This window comes from Trachypithecus francoisi, unplaced genomic scaffold (genome assembly GCF_009764315.1).
Source record: "Trachypithecus francoisi isolate TF-2019V2 unplaced genomic scaffold, Tfra_2.0 Lachesis_group10, whole genome shotgun sequence".
Lineage (NCBI taxonomy): Eukaryota > Metazoa > Chordata > Mammalia > Primates > Cercopithecidae > Trachypithecus > Trachypithecus francoisi.
In genome coordinates, this window is record NW_022681455.1 from 27,688,850 (window position 1) to 27,706,446 (window position 17,597).

Genomic DNA, 17,597 nt, shown 5'->3' on the forward strand with positions numbered 1-17,597 from the left:
ATCAGCCTAAATCAGTGGTTCCCAATCAGAGGTGATTTTGCTTCCCAGAGGACATCTGACAGTGTCTAGAGACATTTTTGATTGTCATAACAAGAGATGGGGAGTATACTACTGAGATCTAGTATGTAGGGGCCAGGGATGCTACTGAACTTTGTACAATGCACAGGACAGCCCCCACCATAAAGAATGACCTGGTCTAACATGCCAGTAGTGCCAAGGTTAGAAAACCCTGGATTAGACGATCAAGGACTGAGGGTGATAGGGGAATAAGGGCCCCGAGGTATAAACCGACTAACGGAGTTCCTTCTATCGCCCAGGAAAGAGGTTGAGAGTGGAAAGGCAGGAGACTGTCTCTCCCTTTCTCTTTCAGAATAGTCCTGAAAATCAGTGCAACCTCGGACATCCACGGTTAAAAGTCAGACCCTGTTTTGGAAATGGCTTGGAAGGGCTGCTTTCTGTTCCTTCTCAAGCCCACAAAGTTGCTCTTCTTTCTTTGCTCAGACGCTTTCCTTCTGCAGCCTGCCTTTCCTGACAAGAACAGATTCAGATAGTCTGTAGAGTGGTCCCGCCCCGAAGCTGCAAAATAGTGTACAAAGCTGTCATGAGGTTTCCACTGCACAGTTCCAATGTTCCATTTGCTCTGGCGACAGATCTTTCGGTGACCTTCGAAAGCGGCTTCGAGATTGACGATGTATAAGAATCTGTGGCCGGAAAGCATAGCATGTTGCCCAAGACAGTCCACAGACATCGCAGTTGCCTGGAAGTCACGAAACTACCACCATGTTCTCGCTGCTCCATCGCGCCGCCATCTCCCACTCTCGGCCGCTGCCGCCCCAGGACGGCGCCCTCCCATCCCCCAGACCCAGGTCCCCTGGCCCCCTGAGCCCTACACAGCCCGCGAGTCAGCCCTGACATGCCCAGTCCCCTGCTTCTTTGTGTTTTTATAGAAAAAACAAAACAAAACAAAACAAAAAACTTGCCAATCCATTTGGGTTATAAAACAATGTATTGTGCACATTTACTATAATGATAATAATTATATAAGAAATAATTTGGGAGAATGGTGTCCAAAATCAGCTATAGTCATGAGGATTGCACCTGGAAGAGACTGCCTCTCTGATGTTCAAAGTTTGAGAATTAGTCCTTAATGAATAAATGTATATAGTGCAATTTTGAAGTGTATACTTTCCTTTTGTGAACAAGATAGAATCCGCACTAAACAGAAACCAATACAATTCTCTGTAACAAATTATCTCAGTAGAGGTCCAATTACCCCGTGATAAATATGCACCTGTTCTTCTCCACTGTCTGACCTACTTATGTCTGCATCAAGTATCCCCAAACTGCTCTGTCAGGAATATACACCCCAAGAGCCTTCTGAGAACTGGTTTAACTAGTATTTTGGCTTGTTATGGGTGCACCTGTGACCTAAGTTACAAGACCAATATTAATGAAATGTTCATGTACAATTAAAAGACAATTTTACTTCAGTAGTATGATGCTTAATTTCTGCTTATAGAATTCATTTTTTATTAGTTAAAAATTTTATTAGTTAAAAATTATGCTAGATGACATACAGAGGAATATCAAATGCAGAGGATTCTTAGCCTGAGATTCATGGACCTCAAGTGTTTCATGAACACCTTGAGATTGTTTTCAAAATGGTGTATGTGTGTATCTAGGGGCATCTTTCCGGGAAATGGGTTTCCTAGATTTTATTCAATATGATCTGGAGTCCAGAGCAAAAAAATATTGTACAAATCTTGGCTCTACTGGCTTTGACATTGGGAATTTGAGGGAGAGGAATTTTCCATCAGCATTTTGTTTTTTGGGAAATAAATAAAGTGACTATGAGCAAACATGAAGACCAATTCCCAAAGACTGGTACCAGTAGCTCCTGATGTAGAACCAACTTCAGCATGGCAGGGAACAAAAAAATGTTCAGTTATACTGAGGGCAAAAGGACAATGGGAATCTCCTAAGTTCCCCAAAGTCACTTCTGCTGCTCCCTGATGTTTACAATTCAAAGCAGATACTTGTGCTCCCAAAACAAGCAACCTTGAAGCCCTGGCCCGATCCATGGTCTCAGTCTATCCTTCAACTTTTTCTCAGCCCTTCTTTTACTTCCACTATGGTATTGCCACCCAGACGACCAGTCCACAGACTACGCCCCTATCTTGTATCTTGTAGTATGTGAAAAGGTTTGGGCCAACACTGTCTTCTAAATACTATCTTCAATCCCTGCCTAAACTCAAATATCCAGCTTATTTGAACTTCTCAGTTTATCTAGGCTGTTAGTTTCTAGTCACCTGCAGTTTTCCCTAACTTTCTCTGTGTGGGTGTTAGTTTATTCACAGTTTTTAGCCAATATCCCATCACTACAAACTGAAATCTCCACAGGCAGGGCCAGTGCTTAGTGTACTGCTCAGTTCTGGGTCCACAGCACTAAGGGCAGCAGTGGGCATGGCACAAAAATTTGTCCTTCCTATTTCCAAGTCTTTATACTCTTAGGTCAGTTGCATGCTGTGCAAGCTGTGTCACTAGGTCTGATAATGTGGCTCATTAAGCAAAAAGAGGAGATAATTGTACCGATGCACATTGCAAGCCAGAGCTCTGAATTTGTTTTGAAGAAATAACTTCATTTGGTCACATTTTTGTTCTTATTCCCATGATCAATAGTTTCCATTTAATTGGGAAGATAGAAAGGAGTTATTGTACCGATGCACATTGCAAGCCAGAGCTCTGAATTTGTTTTGAAGAAATAACTTCATTTGGTCACATTTTTGTTCTTATTCCCATGATCAATAGTTTCCATTTAATTGGGAAGATAGAAAGGAGTTCCCGGCCGGGCGCGGTGGCTCAAGCCTGTAATCCCAGCACTTTGGGAGGCCGAGACGGGCGGATCACGAGGTCAGGAGATCGAGACCATCCTGGCTAACACGGTGAAACCCCGTCTCTACTAAAAAATACAAAAAAATTAGCCGGGCGAGGTGGCGGGCGCCTGTAGTCCCAGCTACTCAGGAGGCTGAGGCAGGAGAATGGCGTGAACCCGGGAGGCGGAGCTTGCAGTGAGCTGAGATCCGGCCACTGCACTCCAGCCTGGGCGGCAGAGCCAGACTCCGTCTCAAAAAAAAAAAAAAAAAAAAAGAAAGGAGTTCCCATATATCCCCACACTCAGTTTCCCTTATTATTAAAATCTTACATTGGTATGGTACATTTGTTACAAATAATTAACAAATATGTATACATTATTATTAATTAAAATGAATATGCTAGATTTCCTTCATTTTTACGTAATTTCCTCTCTCTGTTCCAGGATCCTATTCAGAATTCCACATTATTTTTAGTCATCATGACTCCCTAAGCTCTATTGGCTGTGGCAGTTCTTAGACTTTCCTTGATTTTGATGATCTTGACAGTTTTTGAAGAGTATTGATCAGGTATTTTGTAGAATGTTCTTCAACTAGGATTTGTCTGATATTTTTCTCATTATTAGATTGGAGTTAGGGGTTCGAAGGAGCAAGACCTCAGAAGTAAAGTGGGAGTTTTTGTTTGTTTGTTTGAGACAGGGTTTCCCTCTGTCACGCAGGCTGGAATACAGTGGCACCATCTTGGTTCACTGCAACCTCCACCTCCCATGTTCAAGCAATTCTCCTGCCTCGGCCTCCTGAGTAGCTGGGACCACAGGCATCTGCCACCACGTCTGGCTAATTTTTGTTTTTTTTGTTTTTTTTTTTTTTGAGACGGAGTTTCTTCAGTAGTATGATGCTTAATTTCTGCTTATAGAATTCATTTTTTATTAGTTAAAAATTTTATTAGTTAAAATTATGCTAGATGACATACAGAGGAATATCAAATGCAGAGGATTCTTAGCCTGAGATTCATGGACCTCAAGTGTTTCATGAACGTCTTGAGATAGTTTTCAAAATGGTGTATGTGTGTATCTAGGGGCATTTTTCCGGGAAAGGGGTTTCCTAGATTTTATTCAACATGATCTGGAGTCCAGAGCAAAAAAATATTGTACAAATCTTGGCTCTACTGACTTTGACATTGGGAATTTGAGGGAGAGGAATTTTCCATCAGCATTTTGTTTTTTGGGAAATAAATAAAATGACTACGAGCAAACATGAAGACCAAGTCCCAAAGACTGGGCTCTTGTTGCCCAGGCTGGAGTGCAATGGCGTGATCTCGGCTCCCCGCAACCTCCGCCTCCCAGGTTCAAGCAATTCTCTGCCTCAGCCTCCCGAGTAGCTGGGATTACAGGCATGCACCACCACACCCAGCTAATTTTGTATTTTTAGTAGAGACGAAGTTTCTCCATGTTGAGGCTGGTCTCGAACTCCTGACCTCAGGTGATCCGTCTGTCTCGGCCTTCCAAAGTGCTGGGATTACATGCGCGAGCCACCGCACCTGGCCTAATTTTTGCATTTTTCTTAGAGACAGGGTTTCGCCATGTCGGCCAGGTTGGTCTCGAATTCCTGGCCTCAAGTGATCCACCTGCCTCGGCCTCCCAAAGTGCTGGGATTACAGGCATAAACCACCATGCTTGGCCTAAAGTGCCATTTTTATCACATTATATCAACACTATATACTATCAACATGGCTTATCACTGCTGGTGTAGTGCTTTTGGGATTTATTCACTGCTTACTTTCCCACCCTTTTTCATACTGTATTCTGTAGAGCAATCACTATGCAGAGCCCTGAATGAAGGGGTGGAGTTATTCGGAATTCTGCTCAGGAGATTCCCTGAAAAACTGAGATTTGTTGCACATCAGGGAAGCTGTAGGGATTGGTTTAAATCTTCTATTTATTGTTGCTCAAATTGTTTCAGCTTTGACCATTACAGGCATATATATATATATAATATATATATATATATATTTTTTTTTTTTTGGTCAGAGAGCACAGAACTTGGTACAAGCCCTAGCCCTTAGAAATGCTAATCTTAAAGTTGTTACCGGGACCTTCAGTTTTTCAAAAGCCTGCAGTGGGCTAGATTTTTGTTGAAAATACTTAGGATCCTCATGCTTCTTGTTCCCGAGGCTCCTGCAAACCACCTTTAGTTATCCCGTTTGGCAAGAGGATTTCATTCTGTCTTGCTTTCTGGTAGTGAGTGGATCGGAAAGTCATAGGGCTGGGAGAAGATGTATTGGATGAGATATGTACGGATATTCTCGTTGCCACTGTACAGCGGCCATTGCAGCTCATGCCGCAGAACACACGGCCCTATGGGCGGGGTCAATTTTAACCTGGTAATGACAGTGCCGCCTCATTTAAGCCGGAAGGATTTTTGTCCATGATACCAGACGTCTCTAAGCAATGAAGTCATTTTGGCAGATGCCGATACCTCTCATGTGATCTTGTTGGGAAGGTTCAGATCCTATCAACTGCGATTATTTACTCTTAAGGACCCTCTGCCTCCTTCCTCAGCCTTTCTATTTGACAATATAAGATCGCTTTTGTCTCCTGCAATGAACAGTCCTAGACAAGTCACGTCCGGGTCTTGGCATCCGTAAATTTTTACTGCTGAATATTTTGGGAGAGGCTCATAGTTAATACAATTGAAAAAGACCAAGTCAAAGCTTTATCAGTGAGAAACTAATTACAAAATCCTGCTTTGCAAATATTCGAGCTTTTAACAGTGCTTTACCCTTTGGTATCCACGAGGTGGAGCCTTCCCGTGAAGCTGAAAGCATCTTTCGGTGTCCTGTTTTTTGTTTTTTACCCTCGTCAACGCCACAGCCAGGACTAGTTGACACGCCACCTCAACTGAAGTCATCCATAATTTATATGTTACGAAATTGAACTTCCAAAAGTGTGCCTAGCATTAGGAGCAAAGAACGCCGGACAAACGCTCGGGAGGCGGCAAGCCTCGCGGTTCTTCCAACAACGCAATCTGTCAGCGCCTCTAGGTTGATGCCGTCTGCCCCTGCGTCGGGGCAGCGCGGTTGAGGGCGGCCGAACCGAGGCTAGGGAACCCCGAAGGTTGCAGAAGGCTGAGGGACGCTAAGAGTCTAGGGGGGACACGGACTTACCTTATCTGTCCCTGGAAACCGATTTGCTCTTGGATTTTGCACGAAGAGCCCTGTGCGAAACGAAAAGGGAACTTGTGTGGTGGCGGCAGATAAGGAACATTAGGGTAGAAACTTAGGCTCTTAAAGGGAAGACGGCTTGAGTTCAGAAGATATATTTCATCAGGAAGGAAGGCTAGCAATAATCGCAGTAATGAGGTTCCATGGTGTAATGGTTAGCACTCTGGACTCTGAATCCAGCGATCCGAGTTCAAATCTCGGTGGAACCTGAGCTTTTCGGTTTTTTTTTTTCTTCTTGTTTCCTCACCATTTTTTTCTTTCTAAAATAAATTTCCCTCTTAGATATGATTGGCAGGGAATCTCCAGTTCATATAAACCCAAAGTATGACGCGGACTCTGTATGGGGCCCACTGACTCTCTGCTCTATGTTCAGAGCAGGAGATAATTCCTCATACCTCCTTTCTTTTAGTACCCTCCTCACCACCACCTAACAGATATTCTAATGCCCAAAATAATTTGAGTTGAGTTAAACTTTTTATTTGATTTATTGCCTTATGAAATGTGGTTAATTCACTTCAGAGGACAAAAAGGGCTCAACAGATTTGAAGGAGAAGAAAGATTCTTGTATGTATCTTTTTCCCAAGAGAATGAGGCTTTATAATGCCTTTCAGGTGCAATCATTAGAATTTACAGGTGTTTCATTTGCCACTGAGAAACAAGGATTCATGAAAATAAATCTGTATTTTAAATAAAAATTGCTTAAACTCTCTTAGGTATTTGAACACTATTGGATCTTCACATAGTAACTTCAATCACTGTCAACACAGTAAGTAAATATCCAGATACATCTTCTAAGTGCTTCCATGGTGCTCTGTTGGTCATTTCTATGACATTAACCTACCACACAGAATTGCTGTCAATGCTGAATATGTCCCATAGAATGATACAGCTTTAAAATTGTATCCTAGATGTCTCTGTGATTATTTTGTCTTCATAAAACTAAATGTCTCCTGTTGCAAGTTAGTTTATTTTCTGATAAATGTTTGGATTTGTCACAACTTAAGGTAAGACAAAGAAGTTACTGGGTCTCTGAAGAAATAAGGCCAAAGTGCCTTCCTTAGTTTGATCTTATCTATTAGTATTTATAAAATTATATATTTTAATTATGGATACAGGGTATCAGGCTATATATTATAATCTTTTTCATTTAATCTTATATTACTAAAATTAATCATCTCTTTTGTTGTATGTAGCTACCATTCATTCACTGATTTCATGTTAGCTGCTGTGTAATATGAACATGCCACAGCTCATTCATTCATCTTTCCATTAATGGGAAACCTAGAGTTATTTATAATATAAATTTGATTTTGAATTATGGCAATTCTTGAGTCACAAAAATTAAAAATTATTTTACTGCAGAGGAAATTCCTGATTCTGCAACCATACATTTGGTGGAGAATTTATAACTTTGAGCTGTCATTTTCATTTTCCAAGTGCTTCCGCACATAATGATTATTCACCCTTTTATATTGTACTCCCCATTCCTTCTGATTCCTCATGCATTTTCTAGTGTTAACTGCTAGCAGCATTATGTTCCCCAGCATGGAATGCCTTTGCTAGGCCTTATGCCACCACTGCCTCTAAAAGCTTAAATATCTACCTGCTTTTAGCAAATATCTATTCATTACCCTTACCAAGGCAAATGTTGCAAGAAAATAGATGCTTACTTTTAATTTAGATAGACCTAATTTGCTTCTAAACATTTCTTTATAGACTTTATTATACTTGCATAAAGATGTATCATGATATAATACATAATTTTGGAGTTTTCCCCCCTTGTTTATATACGTGTTTCTTCTGAAAGAAGAAATACATCTGATTGGCAAAGCTTAGGGCACATGCCTGCCATCCTAGCTACATAGAAGCCTAGGAAATTGTTTTTGACAGTTTGGACTACTATAACTATATAATGTTTGTTGACTTAGACAAAAAACATTTATTTCTCACAATTCTAAAGGCTGGGAAACCCAAAATCAAGGTTCCAGCTGATTCAGTGTCTGGTGAGGCCTCCCTTCTTGATTTGCAGCCTACTGTCCTCTTGCTCTATCCTCATATACTGTGGGGAGGGAGAGAGAGAGAGAGAAAGAGAGAGACAGAGACAAAGGGAGAGAGAAGGGGAGAGAAAGAGAAAGAGAGAGAGAGGCTTCCACATATGAATTTGAGGGGGACACAAACATTCAGTCCATAGCAGAAATTTAGTTATGACAGTACCATTGAGGATGCACAGTTCATTGGTAGAGAATTCTCCCTAGTCATATGAAGTCTTAGGCATATTAGACCACTATGTTCATCAGTATGATTATCTATCATTTCTTTTCTTCCTAAACTTTTCTTTTTCCATCAATTTTCTCCTTCATTATGATTCAGCCAGAGAATCTGTATAGGCTGGGCACAGTGGTTCATGCTTGTAATTCCCACAGTTTCAGAGGGTGAGGTGGCTGGATCACTTAAGGCCAGGAGTTGGTGACCAGCCTGAGCAACAGGGACAGACCCTGTCTCTACAAAAGTAATGGAACAAAATGGAACTAAACAAAATGGAACTAAAATGATGAATAACAGTAATTCACAAAATGGGATGTTGTAATAAGGATCAAATTATACTCGAGTCATTTATCATAATAAAAGATAATTTTTAAACTGTTTACTGTAGTTATAATTCATGCAAATGCTGAATGAATGACTATGAAATTAGTACTTGTCTGAGGTCATGGCCAAAGCTACACAGTAGCACCCCTTTGCTGTGAATAAAATGTCAGGATGTAAAAATGTAAGAATTTTATTGAAAAACTAATTATTATTAGCATTGTATTTAATGTATTATATTTTATATCAATATATTACTATAAGAATTGTGTTGTAATCAAAACTTTACTAGTCAAAATTTCAAAGGTTGATATTGTGTATCAGTATCATTTACTAGATTTTTCTTCAGTCACTCTACTGCACAGTTGGGCCAAAAAATAGATGCCCACTTTTTTTTTTTTTTTTGAAACGGAGTCTCGCTCTGTCACCCAGGCTGGAGTGCAGTGGCCAGATCTCAGCTCACTGCAAGCTCCGCCTCCCGGGTTCACGCCATTCTCCTGCCTCAGCCTCCCGAGTAGCTGGGACTACAGGCGCCGCCACCTCGCCTGGCTAGTTTTTTGTATTTTTAGTAGAGACGGGGTTTCACCGTGTTAGCCAGGGTGGTCTCGATCTCCTGACCTCGTGATCCACCCGTCTCGGCCTCCCAAAGTGCTAGGATTACAGGCTTGAGCCACCGCGCCCGGCCGATGCCCACTTTTAACTTAGATGGACTTCATTGCTTCTAAACATTTCCTCTTTTCTTCAAAGATTTTATTATACTTGCATACACAAAGATTTATCATGATATAATACAAAATTTTGGAACGTTTCCCCCTTGTGAAAGTTTAATGTGACAAAATAGACATTTTGCTTTTAAATCATTTTAACAAAATGAAAAAAATTATCAGATAGAAATTTTGTTTAAAGACTCAAGGCTAAGATAGAAAATAGTTTTTGAAGGTATTTTTAAATATTCTAGAAATGAAGTATTAAGATGTAATTACAACTTTATTATTCTTCATTTTATTCTAATGTAAATATTTATATTTGTTGAGAATAAAAGTATATGATGTTCTTCCTATACAGCAATCTAAAGAACTCTTATATTTATATTAACTTCCTTATATTAAATTCAATTTTATTCTTAATATTACATAAAATGTAAAGGTTTTCACAAATTATTAATTATTACAGCATTTTATCCCAAAATAGTAAAAATCCATTCATATTTCAATGATTGACAGTATCTTAACAAATAAAGCTCACAAGGAGATTTTCACTCTATGTTTAATAGCTAAAATTCTTATTCTTGTACTAAACAATGAGTACTAAAAAATAAATAAATAAATAAATAAATAAAATGAGACAACCATACTATTCAGATAATAAAAGTAAACCTGGCCTTTTCTGACCATGGACGCTGCTGAGAAAGCACTGTTAAATGTCTCTCTTCCCACTGCCATCATATCTAAGTCACAGTCTCCTAAAGAGCCTGAACAACTGCTGAAGCTTTTCGTTGTCATTGGAGGGCTGAGCTTTTTTTTTTTTTTTTTTTGAGATGAATCTCCTTCTGTCGCCCAAGCTGGAGGAGTGCAGTGGTGCAATCTGGGCTTGCTGCAACCTCCACCTCCTGGGTTCAAGTGATTCTCCTGCCTCAACCTCCCTAGTAGCTGGGACTACAAGTGTGCACCACCATGCCCAGCTAATTGTGTGAGTGTGTGTGTTTTTAGTACAGACAGCGTTTTACTATGTTGGCCAGGCTGACCTCCCAGAGTATTAGGATTACAAGCATGAGCCACTGCACCCAGCCAGGAGGACTGAGCTTTGAAACAACTGATGAGAGCCTGAGGAGCCATTTTGAGCAATAGGGAACGCTCATGGACTGTGCAGTAAGAAAGATCGAAACACCAAGCACTACAGGGGCTTTGGGTTTGTCACATATGCCACTATGGAAAAGGTGGATGCAGCCATCAATGCAAGGCCACACAAGGTGGATGGAAGAGTTGTGGAACCAAAGAGAGCTGTCTCAAGATTCTCAACGAACAGGTGCCCACTTAACTGTGATAAAGATGTTAAAGAAGACACTGAAGAACATAAACTAAGAGATTATATTGAACAGTATGGAAAAATTGAAGTGATTGAAATCATGACTGACCGAGGTAGTGGCAAGAACAGGGACTTTGCCTTTGTAACTTTTGATGACCATGACTCCATGGATAGGATTGTCATTCAGAAATACCATACTGTGAATGGCCACAACTGTGACTTTAGGAAAGCCGTGTCAAAGCAAAAGATGGTTAGTGCTTCATCCAGCTAAAGAGGTCGAAGTGGTTCTGGGAACTTTGGTGGTGTCATTGGAGGTGGTTTTGGTGAGAATGACAACTTTGGTCATGGAGGAAACTTCAGTGGTTGTGGTGGCTTTGGTGGCAGCCGTGGTGGTGGTAGATATGGTGGCAGTGGGAATGGTTATAGAGGATGTGATAATGATGGAAGCAATTTTGGAGGTGGTGGAAGCTACAATGATTTTGGCAATTACAACGATCGGTCTTCAAATTTTGGACCCATAAAGGGAGGAAACTTTGGAGGCAGAAGCTCTGGTCCCTATGGTGGTGGATGCCAATACTTTGCCAAACCATGAAACCAAGGTGGCTATGGCAGTTCCAGGAGCAGCAGGAGCTATGGCAGTGGCAGAAGAGTTTAATTACTGCCAGGAAACAAAACTCACCAGGAGAGGAGAGTCAAAGAAGTGACAGGGAAGCTGCAGACTACAACCAATTTGTGAACTCAGCTAAGCCCAGTGGTGGAAGGGCCTAACTGCTACAAAGAAGACCTGTATTAGACAAATATTCATGTGTATGGGCAAAAACTTGAGGACTGTATTTGTGACTAATTGTATAATAGGTTATTTTAGTTTCTGTTCTGAGGAAAATATATATCATTCCAACAAAGGGTTTTAATGTAGTGGATTTTTTCTGTTTTTGCAACTATGCTGTTGGATGCCAAATGTAATAGTCTAATCATGACGCTGAATAAATGTGTCTCTTTCAAAAATGTGCTGTGTAAAGTTAGTCTAGTCTGAGGTTATCTTGGTAAATTTCCCCAACAGTGTGAAGGGAATTCCTTCAGGGTGATGCCACATTCTATTTGAAATTTGTATACAACCTCCTTGAGTGGAGAAGCCATTGTCTTCAGTAACCTTGGTGTAGTTGAACTGATAGTTACTGTTGTGACTTGAAGTTGACCATTAAAAAAGTTCACCTGGCCAGGCGCAGTGGCTCTCATGTATAATCCCAGCACTTTAGAAGGCTGAGGCAGGAGAATCGCTTGAACCCAGAAGGCAGAGGTTACAGTGAGGCGAGATGGTGTCATTGCACTCCAGCCTGGGTGACAAAGTGAGACTCCACCTCAAAAAAAAAAAGAACAAAATAGGTTCAAGGATCCCAGAAATAACATGGAAGTAGATATCTGGCTATTTGACTTTCATTCTGGCCTGGGGGTATGGGGTTCTTTACAGCCTGGGGCAATGAAAGTCTCAGCTCCCTATTTTGCTTTCTTCAAAATGTGCGCGCGCACGTGTGTGTGTGTGTGTGTTGGAGGTAGAGGGAAAGCACCTTGTTACAGCCTGATGGAAGTCTGGATTCCCCACTTTGCCTTTGCTGTCGTGTGTGAAGGTTTCGACCACAGTTTTTTTTTCCTCTTCCAGCTTCCCAAGAGCAGAAGTCCCTAGAAATGGAGTTTGTAACTCCACTGAATACATAAAATTAGTTTAAAAAATCGTAAGTCATAAAACAAAACAAAAATTTTTAAAATATAAAACTTTTAGACGTAGAGTCAGGCTTCGGCCAGGTGCGGTGGCTCAGGCCTGTAATCCCAGCACTTTGGGAGGCTGAGGAGGGCGGATCACGAGGTCAGGAGATCGAGACCATCCTGGCTAACTCGGTGAACCCCGTCTCTACAAAAAATACAAAAAATTAGCCAGGTCTGGCGGCAGGCGCCTGTAGTACCAGCTACTTCGGAGGCTGAGCCAGAATGGCGTGAACCCGGGAGGCGGAGCTTGCAGTGAGCCAAGATCGTGCCACTGCACTCCAGCCTGGGCAACGCAGTGAGACTCCGTCTAAAAAAAAAAAAGTAGAGTCAGGCTTTGGTCCAATAACTCATTAAAAGATTGTATTAGGGAAGTGTCCTCAGCCTTCTGTTCATATGCCCTTGCTTATTTTGATTCTATGTATTATGCAGCACAAACATTCACTGCCTTTTCTTTTCTTTTTTCTTTTTTTTTTGAGACAGACTCTCGCTCTGTAACCCAGGCTGGAGAGCAGTGGTACGATCTCAGCTCACTGCAACCTCCGCCTCCCAGGTTCAAGCGATTCTCCTGCCTCAGCCTCTTGAGTAGCTGGGATTACAGGCACCCACCACCACGCCTGGCTAATTTTAGTATTTTTAGTAGAGACAGGATTTCACCATGTTGGTCAGGCTACTTTTGAACTCCCGACCTCGTGATCCACCCGCTTCGGCCTCCCATAGTGCTGGGATTACAGGTGTGAGCCACCCTGCTAGCCTACCTTTTCTACCCTTAGGGATACTATGCTGTATTAGCTACCTTCACAGCTCTGTAGGTTAAACCCCTTCTGCTTCAATAGCCAGATAATCACTATTGTATGGTTGTCACCCATGTTTTCAGCTTAAAAACACATGAATCATCACACAACCATTTTACAACGTCATCTGCACCATAGAGATTTTTAAAACATATATCTCAAGAACTCATATAAAAACCAGAAATTTTTAGCAATTATATGTCACTTTGTTTCAGAGACTCCTTGAACACTCATACCACTCAAGCCGGGGTCCTCCTTGCCAACTTGGCAATGAGTAATATAGTTGTCAAATCACATTTTACCATCTGCTTTCACAGATCTCTTCTGATACCAGCTGTGAAAGTTTGGGATCTCTGGAAAGCAAACACTAAGATGTGTTAGAAGTGCAAGAGGTTATTGACAATAATGCCCATAACAATAAACAAAGAGGAGAAGGAAAGACGAATGCAGGAAGAGCTTTCAGACCATGATGTGGGGCAGGCATGGGCAAAATTAGAGAAGGAAGAAAGCAGGATTCAGTAGAAAAAGCCTGAGGTTTTTGCACAGCTCTGAGAAAGTCTTGTCCAGCTTTGGTATAAAGATTGCCCATGGATGAGACCCCAGTCAAGTGGAAATGACCAGACTTTAGCGTACACCCACTGTGCTCACCAAGAAGAAAACAACCTCAGTTTGAACACTGTGGAAGATGGTAAAAGTGCTGTAGCTGAAGATGGTAAAAGTGCCTTGGAGGCTGTCAGCTGACAGCATTTCTTGCAACTGAAAACAAGTTTTTCCTTGAAGGAAGATCTGAGCAGTGCACCTCCATGGCCACAGAAATTTTACAATACACATTTAATGAAATTTCAGGTTAAACAAATCGATTTACCTAAATGACAAATATAGAACATTATACTCAACTAAAAAATATATATTATTTATTAAAAGATATTGTATTGTGTATATTTGATGTTTACAACATGATGCTATGAAATATATGTAGATAGTTTGCAAATTTGACCTTTCCAAGGCAGCTAAAGTTCAGTTAAGGTGACTTATGCTAATGAGCAAAGGATCCTTCATGTAGTCGTGGCTGAGTGGTTAAGGCCATGGACGAGAAATCCATTGGGGTTTCCCCGCGCAGGTTCGAATCCTGCCAACTACTCATTGCCAATGAGGCAAATTAACATCTATCATCTCAATAGTTACATCTTTTTTGGACAAGAGCACCTACTAATTTAACAAAAATCCCTAATTTAATACAATTCAATTCACTAGAGTCTTCATGTTGTACCCTACATTTCCATATTTCTTTTCTCCTCACCCACCCCTGGCAACCACTTTTTAATTCTCTCTGTATGTTTGACCTTCATATATGTATATGTGTGTGTGTGTGTATATATATATCTCCACATATAAGTAAGATCTCACAATATTTTTCTTTCTATGTCTGGTTTATTTCACTGAGCATAATATCCTCCAGGGTCATCCATGTTGTGGCAAATGGCAGGATCTCCTTTTTTAAGGCTGAATAATACACACACACACACACACACACACACACACACACACACACGGATTCTTTATCCATTAATCTATTGACAAACATAGATTGTTTCCATATCTTGGCTGTTGTGAATAGTGCTTCAGTGAATGTGGGAGTGCAGATGTCTTTATGAGGTAGTAATTGTATCTCCTTTGGGTTTATATCCAGGAGAGGAATTGTGGGGTCATATGGTAGTTCTATGTTTAATTTCTTTAGAAACATCCATACTGTTTTCCATAATGACTGCACAAATCTACATTCTCACCAGCAGTGTACTAGGGTTCCCTTTTCTCCACATCCTTGCCAACATTTGTTGTCTCTTGTCTTTTTGATAATAGCCATCCTAACAGATGTGAAGTAATATCTCATAGTGGTTTTAAATTGCATTTTTTGATGATTAATGTTGTTGAGCACCTTTGCATATGCATATTGGCCCTTTTATGTCTTCTTTGAAGAAATTGTCTGTTCAGATCCTTTGCCCATTTTTCATGAGACTGTAGTGCTGCCAGCTGTGCTCAGAAGGTAGGTCTCCTTGACCTTTTTTTAATCAGGTTATCTGTTTTTCTGCTATGGAGTTATAAGAGTTCTTTATAAATTTTGAATATCAACTCCTTTTTCCCAGTCCATAAGTTGCCTTTTTTGTTGTTGATTGTTTTCTTTGCTGTGCAGAAGCTTTGTAGTTTGGTGTGGTCCCATTTATTTATTTTTGCTTTTGTATCCTGGACATTTGGCATGATATCCAAAAAATTATTGCCAAGGCCAATGACAAAGAGCTTTCCCACAGTTTTCTTATGGAAGTTTTGTGTTCAGGTCTTATGTTTAGGTGTTTTATCCATTTTGAGTTGATTTTTGTGTATAGTAATAAGAGTCTAATTTCATTCATTTGCATGTGGAAATCCAGTTTTCCAAGCATCATTTATCGGAGATTATTCTTTCCCCCAATGTGTCCTCTTGATGCCCTTGTCAAAAATTAGTTGGCAGTATATGTTTGAGTTTATTTCTGGGATGTCTCTTCTGTTGCATTGGTCTGCTTCTGTTTTTATGCAGGAATGTTTATGCTGCTATCAGAACAATATGTCTTGATTATTATTTAACTTTATAATATAATTTTAAAGCAGGGAGTGTGTTGCCTCCAACTTTGTTTTTCTTTCGCAGTATTGCTATGGCTATTTGGGGTGTGTGTATGTGTGTGTGTGTGTGTGTGTGTGATTCCATATGAATTTTAGGACTGTTTTTTCTACTTCTGTGAATAATGTCCCTTTGGAGTTTTGATAAGGATTCTACTGAATTTGTATATTGCTTTGGATGGCATGGACATTTTAACAGTATTAATTCTTGGATATCTTTCCATTGATTTATGTTGTCTTTAATTTCTTTCAACATTTTATAGTTTTCAGTGTAAAAATCTTTCACCTCCTTGGTCAAATTTATTCCTAAGTATTTTATTTTTGATGCTATCATAAATGAAATTGTTTTCTTGATTTGTTTTTCAGTTAGGTCATTATTTTTGTATAGAAATGCTACTATTTTTGTATGTTGATTTACATATTATTTTTAAATACCGTTGGTGGGTCCTAATGCAAGTCTTTAAAAATGTACAAGGATTGAAATGACACAAAATATATTCTGTGAGTCCAGCATAATAAAAATAAAATTAATTTCAGAAATAAAATGGAAAACCCCCAAATGTTACTAAATGAAAAAACACTCATCCAAAGCCATAGCTTAAAGAAATCACATTTAGTTAAAATCAATGATAATCAAAATAAGATATATAAAAATTTGTGTAATGCAGCTAAACTGTGCCCATAGTCTAATTTATAGTTCTACTTGCATATATTAGAATAAAGACGTTTTAATATTTGATGTTAAAGCTTTTTTCTCATGGTAATTTAGAGGAAAACAGCAAATTAAAATATTAGAAGCAAGATTATAAAAAGATAGAACACACACAGAAAAAAAACAAACAGGGAACATCAACAAATCCAAAAATAGGCATTTAGGGAGGATTGACAAAATTATTGTTCTAAATCAAGGATTGTTCAATAAAAGGAAGAGAAAACAGAGAATACTAATACCAGGAATAAATATAGGATAACATTACATTTTAGTATATGGACATCAAGAATATACTAAGAATACAGTATGAACAATGTTTTGTAAATAGATTTGACAATTTAGGACAGATTCCCTTGAAGAGATTTATCAAAACTGACAGAACAAGAAATTAAGACCTTGAGTTTACTCCTCAGCTCTCTTCCTTCTAACTGGAAACCACACTGAGTAAATCTACTATTTGTTTCCCAGAATCGTTTGTGAAGCTCAGGTAAGCATTCAAGGGGCATTTAAATAAGTGGGAACTTAAAAAAGAAAAAAAAATGGTAGTAAAAATATACCTTTGATTTGAGATGCAGGGGGAGTTGTTTACTGGAGGTCAAAGGGGAAGTTGTCAAGGGGAAAAGATGAAGTTTCTTAGAGGCAATACCAGGCTCTCAAACTGGCAATAAGTGGATTTCTAGTATATCCTCTTAATGCAATGGGCTACGACTGAAATACTAGTGTATTTCCTCTCAGTAAATAGAAATGCATCTCATTCCTTTTATCAATTGCAGAAGCTTCCATTATGTGAATCTTCCAAAATTTATTTTAAAAGTCAAACATCGATGGCCATTTGAGGTTGTTCAAATCATCACTGTAACTCAAAATTCTGCAGCAAATGTTAGAGCGTGTCGCAATTGTTGCGGGTATCTCCTGGAACACCATCAGAAGCGGACGGAGCAGGAAGCTTGGTCTCTGGGAATGCCTCCTGCGTAGTCTCC

The 17,597-nt window shown here is 39.8% G+C and overlaps 2 non-coding genes and 1 pseudogene across 2 annotated transcripts; all 3 read left to right on the forward strand.

The window, feature by feature from the left end:
- Positions 1–6,230: 6,230 nt before the first annotated feature.
- TRNAQ-CUG lies at positions 6,231–6,302 on the forward strand. Its single transcript has one exon. It is a non-coding gene; the product is annotated as a tRNA-Gln (tRNA).
- Positions 6,303–8,379: 2,077 nt separating this feature from the next.
- On the forward strand, positions 8,380–11,359 carry LOC117088501 (annotated as a pseudogene).
- Positions 11,360–14,315: 2,956 nt separating this feature from the next.
- On the forward strand, positions 14,316–14,397 carry TRNAS-AGA. Its single transcript has one exon. It is a non-coding gene; the product is annotated as a tRNA-Ser (tRNA).
- The last annotated feature ends 3,200 nt before the right edge of the window (positions 14,398–17,597 follow it).